Consider the following 22,989-nt stretch of genomic DNA (forward strand, 5'->3'; position numbering starts at 1 on the left):
GCTGTGGGGCATTTTCTCAATTAGTGATCAAGGGCATAGGGCCCCTTGTGGGTGGTGCCATCCCTGGGTTGGAGGTCTTGTGTTCTATAAGAGAGCAGGCTGAGCAAGCCAAGAGAAGCAAGCCAGTAAAGAACATCCCTCCATGGCCTCTGCATCAGCTCCTGCTTCTTGACCTAAGCAGTCCTGACTTCCTTTGGTGATGAACAACAATGTGGAAGTGTAAGCTCAATAAACCCTTTCCTCCCCAACTTGCTTCTTGGTCATGATGTTTGTGCAGGAATAGAAACCCTGACTAATACAATCGATATCTGTTGTAACATCTTCCTTTTCATCTCTAATTTTACTAATTAGGTCTACTGTCTGTAACCTTTTGTTAGTTTGGCTGAGGAATTTTTTTAATCACATCTACTTTTATTTATTTGCTTTTTATTGTTTAAATCCATGAGGGGTACAGCATCATATTGATTCTGTGTCCAATGGACTCTACAGTTAGGTCTCTTCAGAACTGGCACACACAGTAGCACTATTACCATGGGCTTGCACTACCTTTCCCCAGATTGCTCTGTATTTTTTTTTTCTATCTGCCTCCAGCGGTTAGCTTTATACCCTTACATATCATATCATCCTTAAGGGAATAAGTACTTTTAATTTTTTCATTGATTAATTTATTTATTCACTTTACATCCAGATCACAGTCCCCCTCTGTCCTCTCCTCCTAATCCCCAACACCAACCCTGTACCAATCTACAATAGCTATGAATCACATCCTCTCCCACAGCCCAGCTTGAGGAAAGGGATCCAAAGGCAGGCAACCGAGTCTGAGTGAGAGACAGCCCTAGCTCCAATTGTTAGGGGACCCACATGAAGATCAAGCTGCACATCTGCTACATATGTGTAGGGGGGCTAGGTCCAGTCCACACACTCTCTTTGATTAGCAGTTCAGTCTCTGTGAACTTCCATGGACTCAGGTATAGGTCTTCTTGTTGTGTCTTTGACCCCTCTGACTCCCTTAATCCTTCCTCCAACTCTTCCACAAGACTCCCTGAGCTCAACCTAAAGTTTGGCTGTGGGCCTCTGCATCTATTTCCATCAGCTGCTGAATGAAGCCTCTCAGAAGACAATTACGCTATGCAAGCATAGCAAAGTATCAATAGTGTCAGGGGTTGGCTCTTTCCCATGGGATAGATCTCAAGTTGGGCCAATCATCGGTTATCCATTCCCTCAATCTCTGTCCTATCTTTATACCTGCACATCTTGTAGATAGAGCAAATTTTGGGTCAAAGGTTTTATGGGTGGGTTGGTGTCATCTTCCCTCCACTGGAAGTCCTGTCTGGCTACAGGAGATGGCCACTTCAGGGTCCATATTCCCTGCTGCTAGATGTCTCAGCTAGGGTCACCTCCAAATCCTCTCAGGAACCTCTCCTGTTCCACGTCTTTGGCTTGTCAGAGAGATGACCCCCCCAATTTCCCTTCTCTCTCTCATTCCTTCCACCCCACCACATTCTCCTCTTACCTGATTCCCAATCCTGTTTACCTTCCCATCCCCTCTCCTACCCAGTTCCCTCCCCCCATCCACTTCTGATGCCTATTTTATTTCCCATTCTGAGTGGATTCAAGCATGTGGGTTGTAGCATGGTTATCCTGCTTGGACTTTATGGCTAATCTCCACTTATAAATGACTACATATCATGTGAATCTTTCTCAGTCTGGGTTACCTCATTCAGGATGACATTTTCTAGTTCCATCCATTTGCCTGTAAATTTCATGTCATTGTTTTTAGTAGCTGAATAATGTTCCATTTTGTAAGTGCACCACATTTTTTATCCATTCTATAATTGAGGGACACTGAGTTCTTAAGAATTTAAATACCAACAAACCAAATAACCAAATTAAGAAGGGGTACTGAGCTAAACAGAAGAGAGGGATCTCTAATGGCAGAGAAGTACTTAAAGAATTGTTCAGGGTCCTTAGTCATTATTGTCTAAGTCAAAATAACTCTGAGATTCCATCCTACACCTGCCAGATTGGCTAAAATAAAAAAAAAAAATTAAAAAAAAAAACTCAAGTGACAGCTCTTGCTAGAAGGATATGGGGCAACAGTACCACTCTTCCATTGCTAGTGGGAGCACAAATTTGTATAGCCACTTTGGAAATCAATCTGGTAGTTTCTCAGAAAATTAGGAGTAGTTGTACCTCAGGAAGTAGCTATACCATTCCTGTGTATATACCCAAAAGATGCTCCACCATACTACATATACACTTGCTCCACTATGTTCCATTATACGAGGACATAGTGAAAAGAAGTCCTCCCCAGACTCCAAATTTATTGAACCTTTGATCACTACCTTCCAGAACTGTGAAAATAAACTCTTGCTTCTCATGAGCTCCCAAGTTTATGGAATTTTGCAATATCAACCCAAACAGAGTCAGGCATCTCTCCAAATAGTTAGAAAGGTCTAAATAGTTTAATGAAGTAGTTGAAGTATAAAACTACATGCCTTACCTCAGGGAACCACAAAAAGATCTATCTCTCTAGTGAAGTTAGAATCTTTTGTGTCTATGTCTAACCAAGCTCAGTTTAACTTAGTGCTTCTCAAATGGGAACAGTTTGGACCATATGAACATTAGGTAGTGTCTCAAAACATTTTTGCTTATAAGAGCTGGGAAAAGACTGTCAGGTAATTTTTGGCATATGAATAGACAAATGGGTAAAGGAAAACAGAGTCCAGAAATATACACACATTATACAGTAATTTAATTTCTAAGATGGTAAAGTAATCAAATGAAGTAATGGAAATCTGAGTTAGTACATGATGCTAGCATAAGTTAATATACATATGGAAAAATTGAATCTTCACCTCCAAGTTGATATCACAAGGGAAAATTAATACACAATAGAAGCTGAATTAAAAATTAAAATGTGACTTGAAGAAAATGTGGGCCACACACACATTTAAATTAGTGATAGGCCAAGATGTTTTTAACAGGATATTGAAAATATCCAGATAGACTAACAAATTAGTTTGCTCATTAATAGACATGACTAAGCTAATGAGTAAGCAAGCAACTGATGGAGTTGCAAGATTTGCAAAGTACATATGACAAAGGAGTGAGTCAATTTTAAGTAAAGAATTCTACACAGAATAAGAAAAAGACCTCTCTACCAACTTCAGTAAAAATAGATGAAGTGTTTCAATAGACACTTCACAGATGTCCAGTTAACACAGTAAGGAGTGTCAACACCATCATTCTTTGGGGAACTTCATTGACAACTACAATAAGAAAGTAATGTGCACATACCAGAAAGGCCAACATTAAAAATTAATGGCACAAAATGCTCACAAGAAGATGGAACTACTGTGCACTTAACTGGAAAAGTACCACATACTTGTCACCAAGACAGTGTGTAAACAGAATTTTTCACTCCTGTATACTGTAATATAATCTATGGAAATGAATCTCTGGTTCATGTGGCTTTGTGGATAAATTCCACAGGCATAATGCTGGGTTAAAGAATGAAGAAAAAGCCCTAACCTGCTTTGTATGATTCCATTTCCAGGAAGTTCTAAAACAAAAATAATGCAACATTAAAAGCAAAAAAAATATGATTGCTTTGGGAAGGAAGACTGACTAAAAGAGCACATTACAGAACATAGAAACATTCGACTTCATAGTGCAGCCATGAGCTAGCTGTGTATGTCCATTGGTCAAAACAGAGTGTCACTAGGCTTTATGAACTTTTCTGCATGTAAATATATAGAAAAGGCTCTTAAGATGTTAGGAGAAGGAGGAGGAGGAAGAGGAGAAGAAGAATTTTATGTGGTAGAGTTCATTTTATATAAGTACTAACATGATTAAATATATATAATGAATGGAAATGTGATTAATAACAATTCTGTTAGACAAATAACTAAAGAAGCTTTAAAAACGTGTGTGGTCTTAAAATGTCTCATAGAGAACTTTATTGATGTTATGTAGATTATTTCCAAGGTTGACTCTCACTGTAGAAAGGTAGCAGGAGCAGTGGTGGCACCCGCCTTTCATCCCAGCCCTTGGGAGGCAGAGGCAGGTGGATTTCTAAGTTCGAGGCCAGCCTGGTCTACAGAGTGAGTTCCAGGACAGCCAGAGCTACACAGAGAAACCCTGTCTTGAAAAATAAAAACAAAACAAAACAAAAAGAGAAAGGTAGCAGGAATCATACGCCACTGAATGCCAGTCACATTGTGTTTATGTCAATAAGCCCTGAGTACATGTACGGTATCTATCCTTTTCTTTCTCCTTCTATCCTTCCTTTCTGGTTGATTTGAATAATTCTCCTTTCCTTTAGAGCTAACCTATAATTGGATTTTAATGTCATTAATGATCCAAAGTACTGTACTAACATCATAAAATAATAATCATACAACAAAACGAGTCAGGTATGTTAGATTTGTCTAACATTTCAAGCAAAGTGTTTTGAGTAAACTGATAGTCTGTATTAAGACTCTATCCAGTGACTCTTCAGTAAGAATAGTTTAGAAAGTAGTTATCACCTTTTCTGATGAGAAATAGAAAAAGAAACTAATAGTCTTCAAAATGAATATGATGAGGTGAAAAATACCGTATCTGGAGAAAAGATCCCTACAATCACAAGGAAGCTATAGATTGCTTCTGCATACATGTCAAAGATCCCTTCCATTTTTAGCCAGTCACAACATAGGCTACTCAACATATAATTGGTTCTATTTTCCAAGGACATCATTATGAAAAATAATCTTAGGATTGAGAAAAATTAAAGAATTTTCAGTTGCCTTATGTTGAACATTTTGCTTTTCTAGCTTTTTGTCTGTGTTTATTTGCTTTGTTTTTGAGACACAGCCTCTCTGGGTAGGGCAGTCTGGTCTTGAGCTTGGAATCTTCCTTCTTTCACCTTTCTAGTTGTTGAGATAACAGGTGCAGACCACTGGGGTTCTGCTTATTCACTGGCAATACCAGTCTTTAGTATATTTTGTTTAGGAATGAGGAGAAATTTTACCAACTGTTCCTCCCTCCCCTGCTTTTTTTGGAATAAATTATAAACTGTAGAATTTGTTGAAATGGATTTCTTGATTCTAAAACTTTGATAGAATTAAGTTACTGTTGGGTGAGTAGACTTATTACTTGGGAAAGATCTTGCACTTGGATTTTAATACCATTAACTTTTCTGAAGGCCTATATAAATTCATTGTATATAAATTTACATTGTAAAGAAGAGTAAAGGCTTTAAGGAGACAGTGCGCATGCGCCACTTCTCTCCTTTCCTGGCTGCAACCGTGGAGGTCTTTCCAGAGACAAAAAAGGTTGCCACTGTGCAGCAAACCTTAAGAAAAAGGTTCCTGCCCTGCCAAAATCTCTTAAGAAAAAGGTTCCTGCTGTGCCAGAAACCCTTAAGAAAAAGCGAAGGAATTTCACAGAGTTGAAGGTGAAGCGCTTGAGGAGGAAATTTGCCCTGAAGACACTGAGAAAGGCAAGGAGTAAGCTCATCTATGACAACGCAAAGTACTATCACGAGGAGTATAGGCAGATGTACCGGACTGAGATCCGGATGGCCAGGATGGCAAGGAAAGCTGGGAACTTCTATGTGTCCGCAGAACCGAAACTGGCGTTTGTCATCAGAATCCGAGGTATCAATGGAGTAAGCCCAAAAGTCCTCAAGGTATTGCAGCTTCTTCATCTTCAACAGATCTTCAATGGCACCTTTTGTTAAGCTCAACAAGGCTTCAGTTAACATGCTGAGGATTGTGGAACCATACATTGCATGGGGGTACCCCAACCTGAAGTTAGTAAATCTACAAACGAGACTATAGCAAAGTGAATAAGAAGCGGATTGCCTTGACAGATAATTCCTTGATTGCTCGATCTCTTGGTAAATTTGGCATCATCTGCACGGAGGATCTAATTCATGAGATCTATTCAGTTGGGGAATGCTTCAAGGAAGTAAATAACTTCCTGCAGCCCTTCAAATTGTCTTCCCCATGAGGTGGAATGAAGAAAATGACAACTAACTTTGTAGAAGGTGGAGATGCTGGCAACAGGGAAGACCAGATAAACAGGCTTGTTAGATGGATGAACTAAGGTTTTACCCATGGTATTTTTGTAATCTGGTCAGTTAATAAACAGTCACAGGTTGGCAAGTTGAAAAAAAAAAAAGAAGAGTTCTACTAGAGAATCCTTGTAGAGTTTGTGAAGACATATTTCTCACATGGTTTCTCCTCAGGCTGCATTGCCTTTCAGCCTAAGAGTTAATTAGTAAAGATTTGTGGCACAAATACAGAAGAACAGTCCATTTTCAAACATACCTAGTTCACCAAAATCCTATGTGTTATACGATGCCTTGAATGTTGTATGTTTCGATGTTTAAATGAGTAGTCTGTGCACACTGAAGAGGGGCTTAACTTAGTCATACATGGACCATATTTAGAATCTCATAATCATCAGATACTGTGAGCCAAAGTGTGTGTGTTTGTGTGTGTGTGTGTGTGTGTGTGTGTGTGTGATTTTCCCCTTTATCCATTAGTGGACATCTAGGCTGATTCCATTATCTTAGTGTGAAATACTCGGTTGTGTTTGGCACATATAGAGGTCAGAAATTGACATTGCAATGTCTTTCTTAATTCCTTCTCTCTCTCTCTCTCTCTCTCTCTCTCTCTCTCTCTCTCTCTCTCTGTCTCTCATGGTACTTGGAGCTCACCTTGGAGCTCACTGTTTTAGCTACCCTGGTTGCCTAGTGGGACCCAGGGATCTGCTTTTCTCCATTTCCATCAGGTCAGGTTACAGATAGACATTCCCATGCCTGGCTTTTCTGTGGGCGCTAAGCAATCTGATCAAACCTTCATGCTTGTGTGGCAGACTCTTTACTCACTGAGTCATTTCCGTGGACTGTGAATCAAACTTAATAAATGCAATATGACATTTTGTTCTGGTGTATAACATTATTAGAAAATGATGAATATTTTAATTTTAAATAATAAGTTTTGTTTATTAGACAATAATGTTGTCTTAAAGATACTACAGAATGCAGTTATCTATGTATAGACATAGATACTGACTTGTACTTGTGTGTGGGGACACATGAACACACACACACACACACACACACACACACACACACACACACGTACATACCAAATAACCTAAAATTTAAAATACTGACTTTTTTGCTTAGTCCTTGATTTAAAATGCTTTTCTCTGTGACTTAAGGACCCTATAATATATACCATATTTCTTCAATGTTAGTAATTCCTCTGTACTTTATATAACTGGTTAGTTGGCATCTGGATGCATACATATTTTAACATTTGAAGTTGGGATTACTTAAAATAGATCACCAGCTGTGAAAATGCAGGCCAGAGACCTTTCCACTGTATTCTGCATAAGCACATTTGGCTCACTGTTTGTTAGACATACATATTATAATTTTACTTTTCTTATTTATAAGTGAATCACATTGTTTAAGTTTGGATTTTTGAATAACTAGTGAGATAAAACACTCATCTCCCTAGGACCTTCTTTTACCATTATTTTTCTTTATTTGGTTTAGGATTTTCTTTTTTTTTTCTTCCATTATTTTTTTTTTTTTTGTATATTTTCTTTACATTTCAAATGTTCACCCCTTTCCTGGTTTTCCCTCCAAAAAAAAAAAAAAAAAAACCCTTATTCACCCTCTTACTGCCCACCAACACACCCTCTCCCACTTCCTGGCTCTGGCATTCCCCTACACTGGAGCATAAACCTTCACAGGACCAAGGGCCTCTCCTCCAATTAATGACAGACTAGGCCATGCTCTGCTACATATGCAGTGGGAGCCATTAGTCCCACCATGTGTACTCTTTGGTTGGTGGTTTAGTCCCTGGGAGCTCTGGGGTTACTGGTTAATTCATATTCTTGTTCCTCTTATGGGGCTTCAAACCTCATCAGCTCCTTGGGTCCTTTCTCTAGCTCCTTCATTGGGAAACCTGTATTCAGTCCAATGGATAGCTGTAAACATCCACTTCTGTATTTGTCAGACACCGACAGACTCTCAGGAGACAGCTATATCAGGCTCCTGTCAGCAAGCACTTGTTGGCATCCACAATAGTGTCTGGTTTTGGTGGCTGTATATGGGATGGATCCCCAGATGGGGAAGTCTCTGGATGGTCATTCCTTCAGTCTCTGCCCCACACTTTGTCTCTGCAACTCCTTCCATGGTTATTTTTTTATACCCCCTTCTAAGAAGGAACAAAGTATCCACACTTTGGTCTTCCTTCTTCTTGAGTTTCTTGTAGTTTGTGGATTGTACTTTGTGTATTCCGATCTTCTGGGCTAATATCCACTTATCAGAGAGTGCATACCATGTATGTTCTTTTGTTATTGGGTTATCTCACTCAGGATGATATCCTCCAGATCCATCCATTTCCCTCAGAATTTCATATATTCATTGTTTTTGTTTTTGTTTTTTTTTTTTTCGAAACAAGGTTTCTCTGTGTAGCTCTCTGGCTGTCCTGGAACTCACTCTGTAGACCAGGCTGGCCTCGAACTCAGAAATCCGCCTGCCTCTGCCTCCCAAGGGCTGGGATTAAAGGCGTGCGCCACCACCGCCCGGCTATATTCATTGTTTTTAATAGCTGAGGAGTACTCCATTGTGTAAATGTACCTCATTTTCTGTATCCATTCCTCTGTTGAGGAACATCTGGGTTCTTTCCAGTTGCTGGCTATTATAAATAAAGCTGCTATGAACATAGTGGAGCATGTGTCCTTATTACATGTTGGAACATCTTCTGGGTATATTCCCAAGAGTGGTATTACTGGGTCCTCTGATAGTACTATGTCCAATTTTCTGAGGAACCACCAAACTGATTTCCAGAGTGATTGTACCAGCTTGAAATCCCACCAGCAATGGAGGAGTGTTCCTCTTTCTTCACAACCTCTTCAGCATCTGCTGTCACCTGAGTTTTTGATTCTAGCCATTCTGACTGGTGTGAGGTGGAATCTCAGACTTGTTTTGATTTGCATTTCCCTGATGACTAAGGATGTTGAACATTTCTTTAGGTGCTTCTCAGCCATTTGGTATTCCACAGTTGAGAACTCTTTGTTTAGCTCTGTACCCCATTTTTTAATAGGGTTATTTGATTCTCTGGAGTCTAACTTCTTGTGTTCTTTGTATATATTGGATATTAGCCCTCTATCAGATGTAGGATTGGTAAAGATCTTTTCCCAATCTGTTGGTTGCCGTTTTGTCCTATTGACAGTGTCCTTTGCCTTTGCCTTTATAATTTTATGAGGTCCCATTTGTCAATTCTTGATCTTAGGCCATAAGCTATTGGTGTTCTGTTCTGGAAATTTTCCCTTGTGCCAATATGCTTGAGGCTCTTCCCCACTTTCTTTTCTATTACTTTCAGTATATCTAGTTTTATGTGGAAGTCCTTGATCCACTTGGGGTCTGTAAGCCTGTGTCAGCACTCCTGGGAGACCAACTCTCTCCTGGCAAGACCTGTTCACAGACGGCTGTGGAACAGTCCCACATCCTCAGTGCAGATGGAGGCAGGACCCTGTCCCAGTTGCTCTGACACTTCTCAGGCTGCACACCTGGCTGGTCCCAACTTAGACAATCACTGGAGAGAAAATGTAGATCTCCCCTAGTATCAGAGCACTTCCTGGGGACAAACAAACTCTCCCCTGGCAGGAAAGGTGCACAGAGGGCTGTGGAATAGCCCCACCTTCTGGGTGCAGATGAGGCCAGAAGGACCCTTTCTCAGTTGCTCTGTCACTTCTGTGCCTGTGCACTCCTGGCTGGTCCAGCATTAGACAGTCACCTGAGAGAAAAATCGATTTAGGGTTTTCTTTTTTTCTTTTTTTTTCTTTTTCTTTTTTTCTCTTTTCTTTTTTTTCTTTTTCTTTTTTTCTTTTTTTTTTCTTTTTTTTTTTAGCAGTTTCAACATACGTTTTTATTAGATATTTTCTTTATTTACATGTCATATGGTTTCTCCTTTCCCAGTTTCCCCTCCAAGAAATGAACAAACAAACAAACAAAAACAAGAACAAACCCCTGTTGCCTCCCCTCTCCCCATGCTTGCCACCCCACTTTCTCCTACTTATTGGCCCTGGCATTCCCCTAAACTGGGGCACAGAACCTTCACGGGGCCAAGGGTCTCTCCTCCCATTGATGATCTACTTTGTAATCCTCTAGTATACACGTGCTGCCAGAACAATCAGCCCCACCATGTATAGTGATTTAGGGTTTTCTTAACTATTAGAATTACATCTTTTTCTGATGCATCTTATTCTAATGGGTAGCTTTTATAATTATCACTTAAGTATGTGTTTGATTTCAGCATAAGGAAGTAAAAAAATAGAAGAAGTGGACATCATTTGATACTATTTTATAGAAAAACCCCTCTGGACAAAAAGAAGTTGTGTTTCCTTAATAGGAGACACGATTCATAGTGTGACATATAATCTTTGACATACAGTTGGTTTTATTCCTGCTGTGTCATTGCTTTCAAACTCTGGCAGAGAGAAGCCAACGAGTTAACCTGTTTTCCACCAGCCCGAGACTGTCCAGCACTGGAAGCAATATTATCAGATCTGAATCTCCATGTCAAGATGGTTTGTGGCAATGTCAAGATGCTGAAACTATGCCTAGGTCATTGCTCATTAAAGATGTTCTTTGGACTAACAGAAACCAAGAAAAGGATGCTAAGTCACATCCCTCCAAGGCAGCACAGAGCATTCTGTCCTTACAGAAATCCTCAGAGCTCTGCCTTGCTGTTAGAGCACTTACTATTTATCTGTTTGTATTTGTGCTTATCTTGTTTTCTTAGAAACAGTGGATATATTGGGGGAAGAGCATGTAAAAACCATTATCCTTTGGCTTTTTCTGTGTACACAAACTACCTCACCATTTGTTACATACTAGTATTTTCCCTTAAGTATGTCATATGGCTGTTAAAGATCAGTTTATTTTATAGTGATAAATCAATATGCTCTGCCAGTTATTTCTTGTTATGCATTTCACTTTGAAATTTTGGTGAATGTTAATTTCATTTCCTCCTTTGTGCTTTTTGTCTTCTTGAGACCATGAGGTTGTATCTCGTTCCTTACGCCTTATCATCTTTGGTTTCTTCTTCATGCCCTTAGTCTTTGTTTTCCGGTTGTTATGATCCTATATTCTCCCAACACACCCAGATCAGCTACCATATTAAAGGGCTGGCCATGTATTCTATATATTCATATACTCCATACTGTGGCCATGAGTGGATGTTGCTCCTAATCTCATACATAAGTGAGACAATGTTGATCTTTTTGCTATTTAGCATTTGCCTTTCTACTATCTAAACATTTTTGATTCCTTATTAGCCAATTACTAAATGTCATAAAATGACCATCTTTCCCAGAATGAACTCGAGGCATTGGTATATTATTAACCTACCTAATTTAGCAATTCAGGAAAAATCAATTCAACAGCATGAGATGAAAGATAGTCAATAAAATTGTGACTCTCTCTGCAGTGATTTAAAAAAAAAAACAGACTAGATGCATCAGTCTGGCCAATTTTTAGCTGGGGTTTTCCTGATTCCTTTTTGAAGCCATGGGAATTTCTATAAAAATGGAAATAATTACACATTTAATTGCAGTTCCAAAAATTCGCATTCTTGGATAAAACTGGCTTAAGCCCTGTCCCACCGTTGCTGTAATTGCAATACTGTCTACTGTTAATTTGCATTTTAATTAAGCTTTAAACATTTAACTAGAGGATGGTCCAATAGAAGATCCTATAATGATCTCAGTAATTGGTAGGCAAGAGTTATTTTTTTTTTATATTGCTATTTTAGCAGAGAGAAATCTGCCCAGTATGGGAGAGGAAAAGCTGATAACCTTCAAATCAGGCTCTTTACTTTAGGGGTGTAATGAGAAAAACTTGAGTCAGGAATGGAGAAATAAGAAGAGATTGGCATCAAGAGATCTCAGTGATGTTAAGGATAGTTCAAATTGTTGAAATTTATTCTAGAAATCAGTTGGGGCAAAACATTGTCTTCTTTGTGAGCTCCCAAAGGTACATTTAATTCAGATATACCAAACCTGACATTTTGGTTGTGAGTTTGTGTCTTCAAGGCCTGCTAGAGGCAGCCTACACTGGATTTTGTTGCTAACACACTGATTTAAATGTTCAGAACATTGTCCAAATCTATTTCCTTAAAACTACTTTGAGGAGGGACATGAAAGTAAGATGATCAACTCTCAAATTTTCTGCACTTAGAAGAACCTTCTTTAAATCTTGGAAACAGAGTTCTGGTGTCTTCAAGATGATCCGGGAGGAGAGTTTAGTGGGCACAGCAGGTGTTGATTCAAACATAATTAGACATGTTTCTTCTGTGGTTTCCCTTAGGTGAGTCAGCAGCTATAGTTTATGATGAAATTAACAGTCTATAATGTGGTTCTGTAGAAGGAATTCTCAGAAATATAAGGCATTGGATATGAAGTGCTAAAGTAAAATAGCCTTATTCCAATGTACTTTCTGGGATTATGGCTGTAGTGTCACTAATAATAATAAAAAAAAAGCCCGACCCAGGAGTGAACAAAACTGCCTATGTTCTCTGGAGAAAATGTGAGTGATTGTTTGTGAATAAGACTCTTCAAACTGCAGTATTATCAGATGCCATCTGTAGAATATCTAGGGTGGTTCTTAAGCTTTTAAAAGCAAGCTTTACTGAATGGTGATCGGTTTTTAAATGTCCGATCACATGAAGATTGCCCCATAAGACAAACTACCCAGTTCTATACAAAATTCCCTGGAGTCAGTAAAGTTCTTTGTGTATAGATTCCCAGTTCACTCTTTTTAGCTCAGATGTTACTATGTATTCAGCTATGAGCTAAAAATCACAATCTGTTCATTTTATTTTATCTTGTTTTGGGATGTGTAGATATATGAAGGGCTAATCAAACAGACACAGAAACTTGCAAATAGTATTTGCAATTTGAATCTAGAGATCTTCTACCTAGCACTAAGGGAGACTCATAAGTATGTGACAGATTTTGAGGCCAAAGGTAGATGCTGACTACCCTGCTGGGAGTAAATGGTCATTCAACCCCTTACAGTAAGAATTTAGTGATAGATAGCATATTGAGGAAAAAATCATAACTATACACACTTGGTGATATTATCCAGGATGAGTGTGACACCAAGGAAAAGCATGCTTAAAGATCTCAGGGAGAAAATACGTGGACCAGCTAACATTAGTGTAGTCTTATATGCCCATTGTAAGCAAATTCAATGCAGTTTAGAGCAAGCCAAAAGTCTAAAAGGCTAAGATAATGCTTCTTCTTTCAGAATCTTTCAATCATTTCAGGAAACATTGCTATTTAAGCATTTTACTTAGCTCCAGGTACAGCAAAATCCTTGTTAAACAAGTAAATGAATGCTCCTTGATAGTTGAAGGGGTATCTCAGAGAAGCTGCTTGGGTCAACTATTTATGTTTGGGCAGAAGTCTATACATAAAAGCAAAGTCATATAGATAACAGTAGACAAAAGTGTTAAGGGGCCTTGTGTCCAATGAGGGCTAGAGACAACACCTGATTTAAGACCTTAGTCATTTCCAACTATTTTAGAAATCTAAGGGATATAACTTAGAAAATATATTAAAAAAAAAACCCATTCTACTGAGGATGTTGAAGTGAGGAGGTAAGATATTGTAAGAAAGATACAATTTCAGCTGCATAAGATGTTTATATTAAAAATATGACTGCATGTGCACATAAAAATTGTGTGTGTGTGTGTGTGTGTGTGTGTGTGTGTAAAGAACCGTGTTCTATTTTGGCTTAAGAAAACTTATTGTTTTTAATTTTGTTTTTGCTGATGCATTTCTACATGCCAAGCCTTAAATTAAGTGCTAGAAACGTAGAATATCCACAAACTTCAATCAGTTTTTACCTTCACAGAGCTCTGGGGTAGTAGAAGAGATATAAGGATGTGTGCTGGAGGCAAGCAGTAGTTCTCTGAGCCTTCAGGAGGTGCCTCTTCTACACAGCAGCACCTAGTGGTGGAGCTCATCTCTGAGATTCTCAGCCCAAATGACAACTGAATGGACTACCTGTCTATCAGAGAATCCATTTGCTCACAGAACGTTAATATTTTACTCTGGGCTACAGATAGAGTTCCTCTTAGATATAAAGTTCCTGGAGGCCATACATCTGGTTCTTAGTATTCTGTGGTGTCTAACATAACACTTTGCACAGAGGGCAGGCACTTAAGACCAACTTTTGGAATGCATCTAAAATGTTTGCTTGATGGAAATATAAAACATGTCTCACAGACAGGTGCAGCTATCAGATGGCCAGGCCCTCTTTAGCTACTCTCTCAGAGCCTTTATAGTTGGGTCATGTGGCTGAGGCCAATGGCAGAGTTCTGGTGGAGGCAGCTTATCATTCATTTTTGAATTATGAAAGCTTTGCTGGCATTCCAAAATGGCTAACCCTTCTATGAATAAATGTTTTATTAGTTGGGGAGAACAGAGCTAAATATCTGTAAGCTAGTCTGTTAATTAGAATTAAGTATTTGTTAAAAAGTCACTGTTGGCTCCAGTCCCAAGTTCAGTTTTTGCTCATTCCTACCTACCTAACACCAAGTCAATATTCAGGATTGCTTAGGAGACTTCTTATTTACCTCAGCTGTAAACTCCATTACCTTTTAAATCATTGTGTAGTTGAAGCAAATGGTCCGTGAAGCATATTAATAAAACTGAAGGCAAACATCTCATGCTCAAATAGCTGCCACGGCAGTCAGTGTAATGGGCTGGAATTTCAAATATGCCCAGTGAGGAATCGCACCTTGTGCCCGTATCATATCATCCTGCGGATGCCACAAAGATATCATGGGCAGATGTTCTGAGCACATCTTTTAGCTGGGAATGTATGAGGAGTTTCAAACAAGTATCTTTCTCTGGGGAACAAGGGCCTCTGGAGAGCAAATGCAAGAAAAGAGCTTCGGAGTGGTTTCACTTTTCACCACAGATGGTCTTTGGGAGTGCTAGTTCTTTACACACCAGCGCTTAGGTATCAAAACTTGCTTGTCACATTCCATGGGAATGTACAGCCATATAGCTCCCCCTCGAGTAGGTATACCTTTCCCATAACACTATAGAGACAGAGTAGTTCTCCAGTTTCTTGAGCACTTCCTACTGCACACTAAACAAATGTATTTTCTGAGGTATTGTGACAACAGTTTGGATGTGGTCTGAGTTCATGGTGATCAGGAGTTCCATGGGCACCCTGTTTACCGGAAGCTCCAGTCAACATATTCTCACAGACACGAGCTAGTTCTCTCAAGGATTTAATCAGAGACAATGAGCATGCCCAGTGCCTCTTACCTGAACACTATAAAAGCATATAAAAACCATGCTTCCTACTTCCTGGGTCCTGATGAGTGCACTTTTCCAGCTGCGCTGGGCTGCTGGCTTTTCTTGAAAAGAGTCATTCATTTCTCAACATTGTTTTTTATTTATTTTTTTCCAAAACATTTTTATTAGATATTTTCTATATTTATATGTCATATGATATCTCCTTTCCCAGTTTCCCCTCCAAAAACAAAAAACATAAAACAACAACAAGAACAAACCCCTGTTCCCTCCCCTCTCCCCCTGCTCACCAACCCACCCTCTCCTTTTCCTGGCCCTGGCATTCCCCTACACTGGGGCACAGAATCTTCACAGGGCCAAGGGCCTCTCTTCCCATTGATGACCAACTTGGCCATTCTCTGCTATACATATACTGCTGGAGCCATGATTCCCATCATATGTAGTCTTTGGTTGGTGGTTTAGTCCCTGGGAGCTCTGAGGGTACTAGTTAGTTCATATTGTTGTTCGTCTTAAGGGGCTGCAAACCCTTCAGCTCCTTGGATCCTTTCTCTAGCTCCTTCATTGGGGATCTTATGCTCAGTCCAATGGATGGCTGACAGCCTCTGCTTACAGAAGCAGTAGTCGGGTACTGTTAGAGCCTCTCAGAAGACAGCTCTATCAGGTTCCTGTCAGCTAGCACTTGCTGGCATCCACAATAGTGTCTGGATTTGATGATTGAATATGAGAAGGATTCCCAGGTGGAACAGTCTCTGGATTGTCCTTCTTTCAGCCTCTGCTCCATAGTTTGTCTCTGCAACTCCTCCCATGTGTATTTTGTTCCCCCTTTTAAGAAGGAACGAAATATCCATACTTGGTCTTCCTTCTTCTTGAGTTTCTTGTGGTTTGTAGATTGTACTTTGTGTATTTCAATCTTCTGGGTTATGCTCTAAGATCAAGAATTGATAAATGGGACCCCATAAAATTACAAAGTTTCTGTAAGGCAAAAGACACTGTCAATAGGACAAAATGGCAACCAACAAATTGGGAAAAGATCTTTACCAATCCTATATTTGACAGAGGGATAACATCCAATATATACAAGAACTCAAGAAGTTAGACTCCAGAGAACCAAATAACCCTATTAAAAATGGAGTACAGAGCTAAACAAAGAATTCTCAACTGAGGAATACAGAATGGCTGAGAAGCACATAAAGAAATGTTCAACATCCTTAGTCATCAGGGAAATGCAAATCAAAACAACCCTGAGATTCTACCTCACACCAGTCAGAATGGCTAGGATAAAAAACTCAGGTGACAGTAGATGCTGACAAGGTTGTGGAGAAAGAGGAACACTCCTCCATTGCTGGTGGGATTGCAAGCTGGTACAACCACTCTGGAAAACAGTTTGGCGATTCCTCTAGAAATTGGACATAGTACTACCTGAGCATCCAGCTATACCACTCCTGGGCTCCAGAAGATGCTCCAACATGTAATAAGGACACATGCTCCACTATGTTCATAGCAGCCTTATTTATAATAGCCAGAAACTGGAAACAACCCAGATGTCCCTCAACAGAGGAATGGATACAGAAAATGTGGTACATTTACATAATGGAGTACTACTCAGCTATTAAAAACAATGAATATATGAAATTCTTAGGCAAATGGATGGATCTGGAGAATATCATCCTGGGTGAGGTAACTTAATCACAAAAGAACACACATGGTATGCACTCTCTGACTTGTCAACATTTGTAGAGAGAGAAGGAAAAGGAATTCCTATGATCCATCCTTGATGAGGTTGAGAAATTGTAGGCAGTGCTTTGCTTCATGTGTTTGAATGGTGGTAAAGTGAGGTAAAGTCTATCTATTGCTTTTTCTCACCCAGTAGCTTTACTTGCATCTAATTAGTTATTTAAAACTCTTCCTCTGCTACCTACTGCCCCACCCTTTGTGTCTTGTTTTCCTAAACTCCATTTTATTATCCTTAAGCTCACAATAAATGTTGATATTTCATTTTCTATAGGCTTTTTAAAAAATATGAAATGGAAGAAGTTTATAATTTAATTTTTTATTTTAGTCAATTCATTTATTTAGTTACTTTTTTATTTCATAAATTAATTTATTTTTACATTCCATATTCCATTCCCCACTCCACCCCCATCCACCCTCTGACTGCTCCACATCCCATTCCTCCTCCCCAACCCCTGTCTCCACATGGATGTCCCTACCCTTCACCTCACCTGATCTCTAAACTCCCTGGGGCTTCCACTCTCTTGAGGGTTAGGTGCATCTTCTTTGACTAAACCCAGACCCAGCATTCCTCCTCTGTATGTGTGTTGGGGGCCTCACATCAGCTGGTGTATGCTGTCTGTTTGGTGGTCCAGTGTTTGAGAGATGTCAGGGTCAAGATTAATGAGACTATTGGTCATTTTCTATAAGCTTTTTAAAACGTAATTTTTAACTTTTTTTTGAGAATTTCATATAGGAGCACTGCATTTACATCATTTCTCTCCCTCTTTCCCCTTCAGCTCCTCCCATGTATCCCCAATCTTTTGCAAATTCATGATCGGCTGGTGTTCTGGCCCTCTGGCTCTAATATTCTTTCTTCTCCCTTTTCTAAATAAACAGAGCTCTCAAAAAAATAGCAGAATTCCTTCTATCTATTGCCCTTTTATGATGTGAATGCTAAGCAGGCAGTTCTTCCCTTCTGCACATTCACAAAGCTGCTCTTCAGTCCATCTGGGCCCTTGGGGTTCATCTTGTGGTGATGCACATTTACAGAACCGCCGAGTACAGTTCTACTTGCTATTAAATTACATAAAGTAGTTTATTATCATATAAACTAATGTGACACACACCAATTAAGAGAAGCATTCTTATGAAAACTAGAGAGAATGCTGCTCAGGTTTTCTCAAGAAAAGTTGAAGTAGCTGTGAGTGGCCAGTCACAGAAGACCGAGGTAGTATTAAAGAAAATGCCTAGCTCTGATTGCCTCTCAAGTGTTTTTACTTCTCATTTCAGAAGAGGTAAAGTGCAATCATAGATGATGTGCAGTGGATGTGCCTTATAGAAGATGCTGTTGAAAATCCAATCGGACATCCACACTCAAAGCAAGGGTGTGGCCTCACATCAAGTATGTAGGAAACTACATCCAATTAAATGTTTGGCCAGCCAGACCTGAAAGGGACTCTCAAGGTTGTATTATTGTGATCTGTCTTTGATGAGGTTGAGCAGTTGTGAACAGCACATCATTCCATGTGCTTGGGTGGCAGTGAAGTAAGGCTGGTAGTCATGACTCTAAAGGATAGATAAGGCACCCATTTTAAAGATTCCCAATCTCCATTTATTTAATAAACTAGCCATCTAGAAGAGTTCTGACCTGAGGCTACATTTTGAGTCATTAGCTGTTCTTTTAGGCAAGGAAAGTTGAGAAAAACATTAGAGATTCTTGGTGTCCTGATGCCCCAATGATGGAGAAAGCTCATCACATAACACCTTCTTGTGAACTAAGGAAAGAAGCTTCTCTATCAATTGGCCTCTGTAAGTGCAGTGACAAAGACATGGATGGGAATGGTAACATAGTGTCATAGGCTGTCTTGGAGAAATGCCAGCAAAGCCTTGGAACGTTTTATACCTGTGCAGGACATTATCTCAGGAGCTGCTGACCCCAAAGATATTCTTGTTACGGAGAGGCATCTTGCTGCAGAAATATAATCTCATTATGGAGACGCATCTAGCAGCAGAAATATGGGTTACTGTATTTTTTCATTATTACATTCATGAAGCATCAATGAGATTCTCAAATTTCCTTGAGAACAGGTAATAGTCTCATTGATAGCTTGAATTCTAACTGGCAAGGTATCTGAAACAGGTGCTGAGTACCCATATAATAATGACATGTTCCCAAATGGGATATTTGGCTCCTTTGCATAACAATTGAAACAGAAATAGCTTGCCTGTGAGAGTTTGTTGAATTTTATCTCCCCTTTCCATTTATTGCGCTCCCAATTGTAGTGAGTGCTGTGTACTCTCGTGCTGACATATGACTGTTCCGTATTCATTCATTTCTCACAACAGAAGAGGCAGGTTTGCTTCAGTAATGAACTTGGTGTTTGTGAGATTTCCACAATCCTACTCCTGACCAGCAATTTCACTTTTCTATGAGTGGTTGTTGACAGATTTTCTTTTGCTTGCTTCACACTCAGCAACAGCCCAGAGGTGAACTGATGAGACAGCCTGGCTCCCTTGTGAAATTTGGTACAGACTCTAGGCCCTGCTGTGATAGAAACCCTTCAAGTCCAATAGTTTATGTCTTTTTCCATATTGTAGCTCCCATGAGGTTAGGTGTTAAGCTACATTAAGGCCATAAAGAGAAATTTGAGTCAATGCTGTGTAACTTCCCAGGAACTGTAATTAGCATAATCTGCTTCTAGAGTTTTCCAACTGATACTTGAAGAAAAGAAGTTCTCAGTTCTCTAACTTATAATTAATGTTTAACATAAAAAACTTTTTAGAACTCTCAGTACCTCTTATGAAACTTTGTAAGAGGCTCTAATTGCTTGCAAGATTATATCAAATGATGGGGAAGCAGACAGCTAACAAAGCTAAGAACATAAATATAATTTCTAGCATTGATAGGAAAAGCATATTTTGAATTTCAAAGTATGAGTAAAAACTGAAGTTGAAATTTGTTGCACAACAAAGATATTTGAGAAGTTTCCTGCCAATGTAGAACCTAAGCATTGCATTTTAAAAAGTCCTTATGTGGTAAGGTGAATTGTGGTCCTCAGGGATATATATATCTATGACCCAATGCTTAAAATCTGTGAATACAGCCTCCTTAACAAAGGATTGTTGCATAAATAATGAAAATCTTAACAGGCCCCAGATTACATGGATGGGTCCTAAATCCAGCGAAAACATCCTTGAAAAGGAAAGAAGAGGAGACACAGCATCTGAGGATGAGATCACATGGATGTAGACAGCGAAACTGGAGTTGTATCTGGAGCCTCTGCAAACTGGACAGTAGCAGGAGCAGAGTAGCATGCCTCAGAGCCTTGGCACTAACCCCAGATCCATGTAAAAGGAAAGTGTTATGTTAAGTCACCAGCTTGTGATAAACTGTCTCACAGCCACTGGAAACCAAAACACCGTGGGTCAAAGAACAAATGAAAAGGAAAAATTCAACCAAATGAAAGTTCGTGAACAGAAGAACAAGTTTTGTTGCATGCTAATGAGTAATGGGTGAATTTCTTAACACTGTGTCCATATAATACACTTAGTCCATATAAGAGGAGACATCTGCAAATCAACCTCAGATTATGTCTGAAGAAACTAGCAGGGGGACTGGAGAGATGGCTCAGCCGGTAAAGGGTAAGCCTGCAACCAAGAGACTAGCAGAGAAGAGCAAAGCAGGCTCAGAAATCAACAGAAGAAAGGAAATCTGAAGATTAAAGTAGAGATCAGAAACATAAAAGAAAAAAATGAGTAAATTATTGAAAACAAAGGTTGGTTGCTTGAGAAAATCAATAATACGGAGAAACTAGCAGAAACAGAGGCCAGGGTGGGGGAGTCGGGAGAGAAAAAGGGGGAAGAAGAGGGAGCAAGACGACACGGAAACTGGTGGGAAAGAACTATACAGAGGAGGCATGGGGATGCTGGACTCCAGGGGAATTGGTTTATTTCTTTTTTGTTTGTTTGTTTGTTGGTTTTGTTTTTTGTTTGTTTTTTTATTTTGTTTTTGTTTTGTTTTGTTTTTTTCAAGACAGGGCTTCTCTGTATAGCCCTGGCTGCCCTGGAACTCACTCTGTAGACCAGGTTGGCCTTGAACTCAGAAATCTACCTGCCTCTGCCTCTCAAGTGCTGGGTTTAAAGGCGTGCGCCACCACTGCCTGGCCTTGGTTTATTTCTTGGCTGTCCTCCTCATCCCCAGGATTCAGGGGGCTCCTGCCTTACCTCCAGGGAAAGTCTTGTTTGTCTCTGGGTTAGGGTACAGCCTCCCTCGCACCAGCCAGCATGTAGGCTAACATCTTCACTGGTTCAGCCTCCCTCGCACCAGCCAGCACGTAGGCTAACTTCTTCACTGGTTCAGTCTCCCTCGCACCAGCCAGCATGTAGGCTAACTTCTTCACTGGTTCAGTCTCCCTCGCACCAGCCAGCACGTAGGCTAACATCTTCACTGGTTCAGCAGCTTTGCCCTTATCTCCACCAACAGCAAGTTTGTGCTTCTCATGAAGCTGGCTGCAGAGGAAAACACTTCAGGGGTCGGGGCTTCCCCTTCCTGGCATCGAGTCCGTTCCTTCTGGGATTTAGTTTGTTTGGGTTTCTTTTTAAGTCCCAGTTCTCTGATAGCTAAATTGAAGAATTGACTTAGCAACTCACTTGGCTTGTTCTCGCCAAGAAGGTGGGAGGTGTGGTCCCTTGTGGTTTTTCTGCATTCTAACAGGAGACTGAAATGTCAGACTGACATGTCTTCCCTGTGCACAGGGACTTCTGAATGAACTCTCAGCATGCCTAAGCGCTTCTCAGGATCTGGAGCAGTGGGGTTAGTTTGCCAAATGCTAGAACAATGCTGCACAGATGAGCGAGTTATCAACAGAAATTGTTTTCCTTGGAATTCCAGAGGCTGGAGGTCCAAGGAGATTTGCCAAGCTTGGGGTTCTCCTGCCACATCTCTTCTTGGCTTCTGGTGGCTCCTCTTGCTCTACAGTCAGCATCCTGTCTCTTTCTATGTCCTATTCTTTTCTTTCTATAATGACAGTGGTCATGTTGGAGGACAGATTACTATGATGACAACATTCTAACCTCCTCAATTTGAAGACCCTATTCCAAACAGTTAAGGTCAGAACCTCAGTATGAATTTAGGAGAGCCACATAATCTGGCCCTCCTTCCCTTTCCTGACCTCATAGCCTCCTAGTGTCTTACTCTATCTGTTCTAGCCACACTAGACTCATTGCTGGTCTTAAGAGTGTAGTGAACCCTATTTCATGAAGATGAGCTGTCCCTTACTGTCCCGTCTCTGGTCCTTGCCTGACTGGCCCATCCTTACTCTCCCTGACCTCATTGCAATGTTTATTCTTTATGGCATCTGGTAAACTAACATGTAATTTGTTGATTATGGGTACTTCCTACCTCTAAGGAAGTCTTTTAAAAATTATGTAAGAATGGGTTTTTGTTTACTTTTTTCGCTTCTGCATCAGTATACCAGAGACGTACTGGACATTCTTTAAGGGATGAAGCAAGAGGGTGAAGGTGTTTTGTTGTCGCTACTGTTTGATTTTTAGTGATTAGTTTTGTGTGCATCCTCTTATTTCTTATTTTTAAGAGATGCTTCTTAAAAAAGACAAAGAGCATTTCTACTCTCAGGGAAACCTTGGCAGGACTGTATAGATTAACTTAGACAAATTGACATAGGACTTTGTCTATAACCTGCTGATGCCCTCAGTCTCCACTGATGATGGACTGCAGCACTTCCTGACGACTTGAATCACACAATCCTTTTGCTATGACCAAATGAAGTGACTGTCGCTCATCTCGGCAACTGTTCTGTTCTAGTTCTCCCCCTCCTGTGTTCTTGAGGTTCATGACTGTCTCACACAGTCTATCAGGTTGGAGTCTACACTCCCAGGAATAGTAATAACTTCTTTTTTTTTTTTTTT

The 22,989-nt window shown here is 39.9% G+C and overlaps 1 protein-coding gene and 1 pseudogene across 3 annotated transcripts in view; both read left to right on the forward strand.

Annotated features, from left to right (window-relative positions):
- Nucleotides 1-22,989, forward strand: part of Pde4d (phosphodiesterase 4D) — a 1,511,116-nt gene that overhangs the window by 274,780 nt on the left and 1,213,347 nt on the right. The window lies entirely within an intron of this gene.
- Nucleotides 5,259-6,093, forward strand: LOC116083313 (annotated as a pseudogene).

Source organism: Mastomys coucha, unplaced genomic scaffold (genome assembly GCF_008632895.1).
Source record: "Mastomys coucha isolate ucsf_1 unplaced genomic scaffold, UCSF_Mcou_1 pScaffold8, whole genome shotgun sequence".
In the NCBI taxonomy this organism is placed as follows: Eukaryota; Metazoa; Chordata; class Mammalia; order Rodentia; family Muridae; genus Mastomys; species Mastomys coucha.